Source organism: Sus scrofa, chromosome 3 (genome assembly GCF_000003025.6).
Source record: "Sus scrofa isolate TJ Tabasco breed Duroc chromosome 3, Sscrofa11.1, whole genome shotgun sequence".
In the NCBI taxonomy this organism is placed as follows: domain Eukaryota; kingdom Metazoa; phylum Chordata; class Mammalia; order Artiodactyla; family Suidae; genus Sus; species Sus scrofa.
The window spans coordinates 76,414,808-76,426,269 of NC_010445.4; the positions used below are offsets into that span (position 1 = coordinate 76,414,808).

At 47.3% G+C, this 11,462-nt stretch overlaps 1 long non-coding RNA gene across 1 annotated transcript; it reads left to right on the forward strand.

The window, feature by feature from the left end:
* Window positions 1,986-5,611, forward strand: LOC110260139. Its single transcript, XR_002342990.1, has 3 exons — window positions 1,986-2,072; window positions 2,387-2,565; window positions 4,884-5,611. It is a non-coding gene; the product is annotated as an uncharacterized LOC110260139 (long non-coding RNA).

Sequence of the window (11,462 nt, forward strand, 5' to 3'; positions counted from 1 at the left end):
CATCCTGGGTTTGAAAGATGCTCTATGTAATTTGAGGGGAAGCCCTGAGTGTCCCAAGTTGGTAGAGAAAAAGAGACCTGCATTTGTGGTTCAGGACAGAGGGAGACTATGGCCAAGAGGCTAGCTGTCCACACTGTATGGACAGGGCCATTGGTTCCCACGTGTCACAGCAAGGACTCAGAAATGCTGAGAGAATCAATAGGCACAGAACCTGAGATCCTCATGGTACAAACAAGAAAAGACCATGAGCAGCAGCAGCAAATACGGCCATTGCCAGCGCTAGCCAGACAAGACCCAGCCCTCAGCAGAGGCCACCCAGGGACCAGGCCAGACCAGTCATGTGGCAACCCTGGTTGAGCCCACAAAGACCAGAGGCCCCCTGATGATGGAGTGAGTACAAAATCATTATAGAAATGGTATTGGAGTTTCCGTCATGGTGCAGGGGAAATGAATCCGACTAGGAACCATAAGGTCGCAGGTTCAATCCCTGGCCTCGTTCAGTGGGTTAAGGATCTGTCGTTGCTATGAACTGTGGCATAGGTCACAGATGTGGCTCGGATCCCGCATTGCTGTGGCTGTGGCATTGGCCGGCATCTGTAGCTTGGATTAGACCCCTAGCCTGGGAACCTCCATATGCTACAGGTACAGCCCTAAAAAGAAAAAAAAAATCATTATAGAAATGGTATATAGTTGACTTATTGGAACCATAAGATGTAAATTGTTAGCCTATGACAGTTTTATCACAGAAATGTGTGAGAAACTATAATTGTTACAGAACATCTCTCCTGGTACTTTTTGAAAATGACTCAGCTGTAGTACTACCTTAGATATAAGTGAGGTACCACCTTGAACCACCTGTCCCCATGTAGTTACTCATTCTGCGAAGGGTGTTCATATTATCCACATCCAGGTTACTGCAGCCCTCAAGGCTGGTCTCAGAGGAGGGATGCACACACACCCTGCCTGGTCCTTCACGAAGGCTTTGTGTTAGCTCAGGCTGATATAGTCCATAGACTGGGGGCTTAAACAATACACACTTATTTCTTAAAGTTTTGGAGGCTAACTGTCCAAGAGGCTGGGGTCCAGTGAGAGCCCTCTTCCTAGCTTAGAGACGGCTGCCTTCTTGCTGTATTCTCACTTGACAAAGAGAGAGCATCTCTCGTGTCTCTTCCTATAAATGTCACTGGGATGATTAATTTTATGCGTCAGCTTGACTGGGCTAAGGGATGCCCAAATAATGGTAAAACATTATTTCTGGGTGTGTCTGGAAGGGAGCTTCTAAAAGATTAGCATTTGATTCAGCAGATGGAATAAAGAGATACATTCTCACCAATGTGGGCAGCATCACCCAATCCTTTGGGGGCCCAAATGGAACAAATGGATCAAGAAAGGGCAAACTCCCTCTATCTTCTGGAGCTGAGATGTTCATCTACTGCAGCCTTCGAACCTCAGGTCCTGGTTCTTGGGCCTTCAGACTAAGGGACTCACCACAGCAGCCTTCTCAGGCCTGGGGACACAGACCAAATTACACCACCAGCTATCCTTGGTCTCCAGCTTGCAGAATGGCAGGTTGTGAGACTTCTTAGTCCCCATAACCACAAGGGCCAATTCCTATCATGTCCTCTTTATCTTTTTATACACCCTATTGGTTCTGTTTCTCTAGAGAACCCTAATACAGGCACAAATCCCATTCATGAGGGCTTCACCCTCGTGACCTAACTGCCTTTTAAAAGCCTCATCTCCAAAACCATCCCACTGGGGATTAGGTTTCAACATATGAATTTTAGGAGGACATGAACATTCCGGCTATACAAGGCTTTGAGAAAAAGTCAAACCATAGTCACCAGGAGCCTTGCAAAATAGCCTGCTTTGGCCTCTTGTCCCCAACTTTCAGAGGCATCAGCCAGTGATGCCAGTGAGAAAAGAGTAAGGACCACAGTCACCATAGTAACCCAGAAAACCCTTTTTATTTTCATGCTAGGAAACTATAAAGCAGACTCTAGGCCAGAAACCAACCAGTGGTGAGCCCTCTGAGGTGAAGGGTGCCCTCCGAAGATTCTTAACTGACTTGGGTAAGAGCCTACATGCCGCTTCTCAGCAAATGATCTTGAAAGTGACCTAGAGTGTTCAAGGAAGGTTTGTTGATGATGCTTTCAATGTTCTTTGAGCTTTTCAGAGGAAACTGCCATTTCAAGATGAGACGTCTTATTTTTAATCTCTTGGGAATAATGTGTAGTGCTCAAAGATTGACAAATTCTTACGTGTTTTCCTCTAATTTCAAATGTTTGTTATAGAGGGAGGGGGGATACATATCTTCTCTTAACTTGCTTGGGTTTATTCACCTGGAATATTATTATTTTCATCCGGCTACGCTGGTGTGGTCCAGCTCAGGTGCTGGGAGGCCCCCAGGCTCCTGCCCCCAGGAAGGGAAGGCCTAACTAAGAGAAGCTGCTGGAGAATCGAAGTGTCAGCTGCCTCAAAGCCACAGTCCTTGCTTTGAAGATGTTCTTCAAAGTCCTGAACTCACAATGGGGAGGAGGAGGGGAGGAGAGAGTGCTTGAAAAGGTGAGTAGTGGAGTTTGAAGCTTTTCCTCAGTGACTTTCATCTTTCTCCTCCTCTAAAGTGATACAATGTGCAGGTGGGCTGAGTGTGGCAAATACCAAGTATCACAGCTGCCAGGCCCAGGCCCCCAGGTGGGGAAACCACAGGATGTAGTGTCGAAACCAGGATCCTGTTAAGAGAGAAAGCAGGCACTCTCAGTCACTACACTGGGACAAAGGTGACAAACTATGGCCCATGGGCCAAATGAGACCTCCTCCTGGTTGCTCTCCCCTGGGAACTTGGCCGCCTCCGTTCACGACTTGTCTCGTGGCTGCATTCGCACCACAGAGTTGATTAGCTGTGGCAGAGACAGTTGGTAGCCCCTTGGCCCCCAAAGCCTATGATATTGACTCTCTGGCTCTTCATAGAAAAGTTTGGCCACCGTGGTGTTGCTGATTCAAGGACCACTGACTTGAGAGCTACCAGGAGAAAGGATGCCTATCAACCTGCAGGAGGATTTCTGGGTGTCTAGGAAAGCCCTTCTCACAGCATAACCCAAGTCAACCGCTGGCGCCTCCAACAGAACCTGCCTTTCTCACAAATTGTGAAGTCTCTCCCGACTTCAGGTTTGGGGGTAAATGCATGACACCCACCTCGAGGCCCAAGAGGTGGGGCAAGGGCTCAGAGCCACAGGAGAGAGAAGTAAGATCCTTCCCCTGCAGTAGCACCTAAAGTCAGTGACTTACAGACACATCTTTGTTTGTTTGTTTTGCTTTTTAGGGCCACACCCGAGGCATATAAAGATTCCCAGGCTAGGGGTCGAATTGGAGTTACAGCTGCTGGCCTACTCAACAGCCACAGCAATGAAGGATCCAAACCTTATCTGTGACCTGCACCACAGCTCACGGCAATGCCCCATCCTTAACCCACTGAGCAAGGCCAGGGATCGAACCCACAACCTTATGGTTCCTAGTTGGATTCGTTTCCGCTGCACCACAATGGGAACTCCTTACGTACACATCTCAAATCCAACAGGCCCTCCATTTTCCTTCCCCCCCAAATCAAAGTGCCAGAATTACCCTCTCCATTTTCCCCCCCAGCATCAGGCAGGATGTTGCCCTTTTGTGATTCTAAAGCTGAACCTAGGGTGCATTTTAAAATTGATTGCATGTATGCAAACCATGGAGGAAATGAGCTTTGACCTGTGGCTATTCCTTGTCCACTCTACGGGTCTCTGTCAAGCTCCCTGCCTGAGAAGCCAAGTTCAGGAGGAGGAGGGATGAGAAAGAACTCACTGGTTTTACAGTTTTCTAGCCTGCCAACCGAGCTAAGCAGTCGTGATGATGGAGGTACAGATAGGGATGACAAAATTTGGTATCAAACATTTAAAATGGGTCAGATAACAGCTCACGTTTCATCCCCACAACAAGTCAGCACGGCAAGTCGGTACTGCTGTGGCCACCAATTAATAGAGTAGCTGAAGTGGAGAACTGGTTCTATGCCGGGCCTGAGGATACCATCATGGGTTGAGTTGTGTCCCCCCAATTCCTCCAAACTCCTTGGTTGATGTTCTAATCCCCAATAGCTCAGCATGTGCTCTTATTTGGAGACAGGATCTCTACAGAGGCGATCAGGAGGAAATGAGGTCCTTTGGGGTGGCCCTAATCCAACATGACTGCTGTCCCTATAGAAAGGGAAGGTTTGGAAACAGACATTTAACGAGGCCACATGAAGAGACATAGGGAGAGGATGACCCTCGACAAGCCAAGGAGAAGGGCCTGGAACAGGTCCTTCCCTCACAGTCCTCAGAAGAAACGAACATTGCTAGCACCTTGACCTCAGACTTGTAGCCCCCGGAACTGAGACAGCACATTTCTGTTGCTTAAGCCTCTCAGTCTATGGGCAACCCTGGCAAACTGATACAACTCAGTTGGTGTTCAAACCCAGATGCAACGAACTCCCACCAATGGGCCCCAAAGCCAGTGAGCAGGCCACCTGGTAGAGAATTCAGCAGCTGCTCCATTGAAGCCCTGCTGAAACCATCAAAGATGGGAACACCGAGGCCTGTTGCTTTATCCACATTCCTCTCCCATCCTATCCCGCCCCCATATGTCTTCCCTTTTCTTTGCGGTACCCCCACCAGCTGGTTCCTTGGGCCACTGACAGCCACCCCATTTCTCTATTCACTTCCCCCACCAGGAACACTCCGGAACCCTTGTCCCCAGGTAGACACCATCCTCTGCTTCCCAGCCTTTCTGCTAAACGCACTGTCCACCTCCTCCTCCTCCCACTCCCAAGGCCCAAGGCTAGAAGGCAGAACAGAGCTGCTTCCTGTTCGCAGGTGCTGCTTCCAAGACATCAGCCTTCCAGCCTCAGCCAAGCGTCTCCTCTAATATCATCGACCACCGCCAGTTCCTGGTTCCAGGCCACACCTGCCTCCACGGAGAAACCCTGGCACCTGCCATCATCTTAAGAGACTCAGCATCCACCTAACAGCCTCATTCCATCCAACGCCCCCCACTCAAAGCTCCTCAGCCTTCTGGACTATCACCTCCACTCCCCCAACCCATGCTCATGGCCTCACCCAGACCTGTGCTACTTCCCCAGTGGTTCTACTTCCAACATCAAAAACATGACCTCTCTCTCTTCCTCCCTTCCACCAGCCCTGTTCTCTGCTCGTCCCTCCCTCCCTCTCAGCAGAACACATGCGCCTCTGCCTGCCTGGCCCTGCCTCTGGATTGCGTTCCCACCCCTGGAGGGATCGCCAGGTACCTCTCATCAATTCTCTGTCTGTCTTCACCTTTTTTTCTATCTGGTCTTTTGCCGTCAGTATTTAAACTCAGCCAAATCTCCCTCACCTTTAAAGAGGAGAATTCCATTTGTGGGCAACAATTTTCCTAGAAGATATATACAAAATTGATCAAATACTTTTAGAGAGAGGGACTGAGGGGTCAGAAATGAGACATATGGAAATTTTCTTTTCATTTTATACATTTGGTATTGTGTTTTTGGGGGTTTTTTTTTTACTACTTACATGGAATATTTTCATTAAAATTAGCAAATCAGTCAATAAACAGATAATGATTTAACCACCTCCTCTTCTTTAGTAAAAGCCCTCCCCTGACCCCATCCATCCCCCATATCCTTCACTGTCATTGGCTCCCTGCCTCCACTTCCTGGCATCACACTTGTTCCTCATCCCACTGGCATTGCTGGCAAAGGTTATCGTCATCATTTCTGCTAAATCTGTGCCAGGAGCTGGTCCTCCCTGCTCACCCTGCTTGGCTTCTGCGGCTTGCTGGCTTTCTCCTTTCTTAGTCTAGATGATGTTGGTGTCTTCCAAGGCACCAAGCCTCACCCTTCCCCTCAAACCCAGATTTCACCCACCCTTGAGGCTTAAGCTATCAGACACTGAGGACCCTCACATGTCAGCCTCCAGGCTTGACCTCTCCTTACCTACTGGTCACTTCCTCAATCCCACCTCACACTCAGCAGGTCATCTTTCTCTGCATGCCCCAATCTACCTGTCCCTGACACCAAGTCACCCTTGATTGACTCTTTCCCGCACTTCTTTTTTTTGCTTTTTAGGGCCCCACCCACAGCATATGGAGGTTCCCGGGCTAGGGGGTTGAATCAGAACTAGAGCCACCTGCCTACACCACAGCCACAGCAATGCCAGATTCGAACCTCACCTGTGACCTACACCACAGCTCATGGCAACTCCAGATCCTTAACTCACTGAGTGGGGCCAGGGATCAAACCCAAAACCTCATGGTTCCTAGTCGGATTCGTTTTCACTGCGTCACAACAGGAACTCCCCTCCCCTCCCACCTTCTTATTTCCATACCCAATTACTACCCTCCTCCCACTGAGTTGATCTGCTAAATCCTCTTACCCACCCTCTGCCTCTGCCACATTTCTACTGTCGCTGCCTTAGTTCATGCCTGCCTCACCTCCCTCCTGGACTAGTGTAATAGCTGACTGCCCTCCCTGATGCCAGTCCTGTCATTCTCAAATCTGTCTTTCCCACCAGCTACGAGGGGTTTATCTTTCAGAGGTTTGCACTTTCAGTGCAAAATCTAGCCTAAGATTCTCCATGCCTACCTACAAGCAAGACCGCCCTCGTTAAAGTCTGAGCTCCCTCATGGTTTATAAGCCCTTCACCACCTGGCCTTGTCTCTGCTCCAGCCCCATTTCCTACCACTCCTCACCACAAATGTTACACTCTGGAATGTTGTGCTCTGGAAAACTTAACATTGACAAAGCATCTGCAGGCTGTCTCACACCTCCACCTTCAGGCTCCCAGGTAGCATTTGAACGGCCCTGGAGTAAGAGTACCAACAGAGGCCCGTCAGTGTACCGTGTGTCTAAATGTTGAAATTTCTAAGTCAATCTAACATGCTGGCCAATAAACATTTCCTCCTTTTTAAATTGAGATATAATTCACATACTATAAAATCCACCATTTTTAAGTGCAATTCAGTGGGCTTTTAGTATATTCTCAGAGTTGTACAGGCATGGCCACTATCTACTTCTGGAACATTTTCCTCACCCCCAAAGAAATCCATACCCACTGACAGTCACTCCTCACTCCCTTCCCCCACAGACCCGGGCAACCACTAATCTTACTGCCTCCATGGAGTTGCCCATTCTGGACACTTCATATGAATGGACTCATACACCTATTGCCTTTTTTGTGACCAGCTTCTGACCATGAATGGTTTCAAGGTTCATCAATATGATAGCATGTATCAGCGTCTCTTTCCTAAAACAGCTGCCAAATATTCCATTTATGGCTATAGTACATTTTACTTCTCCATTAGTTGATGGACATTTCCATTTTAACTATTAGGAATAATGCTACTGTGAACATTCACGTACAAGTTTTTCGTGTGGACCTATGTCTTCAGTTCTCCTGGGTATAGTCCAAAGAGGGGAATTGCTGGGTCACATGGTAACTCCATGTTTAACTCTCCATAGAAGCTGCTCCCTTTTACATTTTTCCAGCAGTCTCAAGGATTCCAATTTCTCTACATCCTGGCCAGTATTTCATATTGTCCATCTCTTTTACTACCACCAATTCTACTGGGTCAAAATATTTTTTCCCTTGACAAATGCCTTCATAAGGACAAGGAAGACAAAGTTTGCATTTAGAATCATCAAACATCTTGGGATTTAGCCCTAGAATGTGGTGTGTGGGGAAAGACAGCCTTGGGCCCCCAGTCTCCAAACTTCCCCTTCACCATCCACCCTGGATTTGACCTGCACCCCAAAGGCCTCTTGTGCTTGGGTGTGGACAGTCCAGTACCAGCATCTGAGCTCTATCCATACACCCCTAAACAGCTGCCTCTTGGGCCTGAAGCTTGTGCATCAGCAGCAGAGTCTGGGAGGAGGAACCCAGGCCCAGAAAATGGGCTCGGAGCCATTAAGCAGAACTGTGGCCTAACTGTGGGCTTGCAGAACCCAAAGCACCTTCTGGGAGGTGCAGGCTTTGCACAAGCACATCCCCTTGTCCTGAGGTCTTCTCACCCTTTAGGGCTGAGGGAAGGCCAGAGGATACTCCAAGGTGCCATGCATAGCTCAGGGGCCCATCTTTCCCTCATCTGATGGCACTTTCTGTGCTCATGTCGCCACTTCTTTTTAGAATGCTCTGTCTCCTTGGAAGATCCCTTTTCATTCTTGATGACACAGCCCAGAACTTATACAGTATGAGAAGCCTTCCGTCACACCCCTCACCGTGTACCAGGCAGGGCACTAGGCCCTGGGGATGCAAAGGGGAGTAAGACATAGTTAGTTGCTGCCAGAGTCAGGGAGTCTGATGGTGGCAACATAACTGGCAGAGTACAGAGTGATCAGCTCAATAACTGGGGTGTGGCCAGTGGGCTGGGGGGCATATGGGAGAATCACCCCCTTCTGCCTCAGGGACTTTAAAGACAGCCTCCTGGAGTAAATGACTCCTAAGACCAGGGAGGCAGGCCGGATTTGGCCAAACAAAGATGGGTGCCACTAGCAGGGACTTCCCCAGTATACCTACCAGGCAGATATGTTCAAAGGTTGCTGTCTCTGCATCATCTAAATCAAGGACCACACGGCACAACTGTAGAAGCAGGGCATGCCAAATTCTGGAGGCATCTCATGCACAACAGACTGTATTAGACACGGTCATCATGTCCATTTTGTCCCCACCCCTTTCCCACAGAAGAATCCCTTCCCCGTCCTCTGCACCCTCATTTCTAGTAGGAAGAAGAAGGAGGCATGAGTAGCAGGTGACCCAGGGCTGGTCAGTGGCAGTCAGGAGAAACTACTGACAGGAAGGGCACCAGAGACAGGGTGTCCTGTATCATCACCCAGCTAGCCCGAGGACACTGTGAGGCTGGCCGAACCCACCTAGGTCCAACTCCCTGCTAGAAGCAGGAAGCCTCGCCATCGCCCCAGTCTGAATCATCCTGCTCCTCTTCCACCACGAGAAGGGAAAGGTCCTCAGACAGTCTGCTCCTTATAAATCACCCTGGTGGAAACACAAATGCTGAAACCATCTGCTAAAAGTTGGTGTTTTAATTATCTACACTTTCCAGTTATTCTCCACCCCTCAATGTTTTCCTATCTGTTTTGCAATACACAGCAAAATACGACTCCGTCTCAGAACATATTTTACAGATCACATTTCTTGGGACCCTTTTAATACAATAGCATTTGCCAATACATAGAGCGACTTTTCTTCTCTCATGGTTTCTCCCCGATCTCCACCAGAGGGAGCCAGCGGGTCCTGTTTGAACAAGCTTCTCTGGTCACAACCGCATCCAAGCAGAAAAAAGGTGAAACATTACAGACCCGGTGCCTGTAAACCAAGCGGCAGTTTCTGAACTTTCCAGCCCACGCATAGCGCTCTGTAGAACGCTAGGATTTGGGGTAAATTAGTGTAAGGGAATACCGGAAAATACCTGTTGTTGAGAAAAACGGGACTTGAAAAAAATGAAAATAGCTTTCTATTTATTCATTGAGGTCCGTATTCCTACCGAATGTATGTAATTTTTTTACTTTATTTTATTTATTTATTTTTAATTGAAGTATTGTTGATTTACAGTGTTGTGTTAGTTTCAGGTGTACAGCATTCGTGTATGACTATTGAACACTTTTATTCTGAAGGGTATATTTTTTATAATGATTTTTATTTTTTCCTTTATAGCTGGTACACAGTGTTTGGTCAATTTTCTACTGTACAGCAAGGTGACCCAATCACACGTACATGTGTACATTATTTTTTCTCACATTATCATGCTCTGTCATAAGTGACTAGATATAGTTTCCAGTGCTATACAGCAGGATCTCATTGCTTATCCATTACAAAGGCAATAATTTGCATCTATTAACCCCAAATTCCCAATCCATCCCACTCCCTCCCGCCTCCCCCTTAGCAACCACAAGTCTGCTCTCCATGTCCATGAGTTTCTTTTCTGTGGAAAGGTTCATCTGTGCCATAAATTAGATTCCAGATATAAGTGATATCATATGGTATTTTTCTTTCTCTTTCTTACTTCACTTAGTATGAGAGTCTCTAGTTCCATCCATGTTGCTGCAAATGGCATTATTTTGTTCTTTTTTATGGCTGAGTAGTATTCCATTGTGCATACATACCACATCTTCCTGATCCATTCATCTATCGATGGATCTTTAGGTTGTTTCCATGTCTTGTCTATTGTGGATAGTGCTGCAGTGAGCATGCAGGTCCATGTGTCTTTTTCAAGGAAAGTTAAAATAATAAAACAATGGTAATTATAAATTACGGTATTTTAATGGGACACTTTGACCGTTTTTTAAGTTTGGGTTGTTTTTGTTTGTTTGTTTGTTTGTTTTGTCTTTTTGCCTTTTCTAGGACTGCTCCCACGGCACATGGAGGTTCCCAGGCTAGGGGACTAATCGGAGCTGTAGCCACTGGCCTACGCTACAGCCACAGTAACATAGGATCTGAGCCGCGTCTGCGACCTACACCACAGCTCACAGCAACGCCGGATCCTTAACCCACTGAGCAAGGCCAGGGATTGGACCTGCAACCTCATGGGTCCTAGTCGGATTTGTTAACCATCGCACTACAGTGGGAACTCCAGAATTATTTTTTTTTAATAGTAGGGCATGTAAATGACTCATTTTGTGTTCACGAGGTGGTTCTTAATGCTACCCTGTGAGGCATTTTGAATACTAGGTTAAGGAGACCAGAAGTTCCTAAGTATTTTCAGGCTCCAAGGAATTGTATGGACCAGTAGGAAGATTTACTTGGTGGCAACATTTTAGATGATCTGGGGAGAGAGTAGGATGGACTGGTAGTCTAGGTTAATAAATGCAAACTATTGCATTTGGAGTGGATAAGCAATGAGATCCTGCTGTATAGCACAGGGAACTATATCTAGTCACTTGTGATGGAACATGATAGAGGATAATGTGAGAAAAAGAATGTGTATACATGCGTGACTGGGTCACTTTGCTGTACAATAGAAAACTGACAGAACACTGTAAACCAACTATAATGGAAAAAATAAAAATCATTAAAAAAAATAGATGACCTGGAACAGGGCCATGAAGACAGGCGTGAGGATGGCTGGACTTGGGTGACAACAGTGGGGAAGGAAGGAAACATAGATGAGATTTATGAAGGGGGAATTGACAAGACCCAGTTCCTGATTGAGGAGGTGGAAATGGGAAGGGATGGGAGCAAGCTTGGAGACAGACTCAAAACTGGCTGTGGTGTGAGACAAGAGTAGCAGGGGAATAACAACTCACTCTGAGTCCAGCACCGAGATGCATCCCCATAGTTTATCACAGCAGCATCACATACCTTTGAAAAATAGTAGAACATTCACATGTGAGATGTTATGTATTTGATCTACGGGCAAGCCTTGCTGCTCAGGGTACAGAGCCCTTGCAG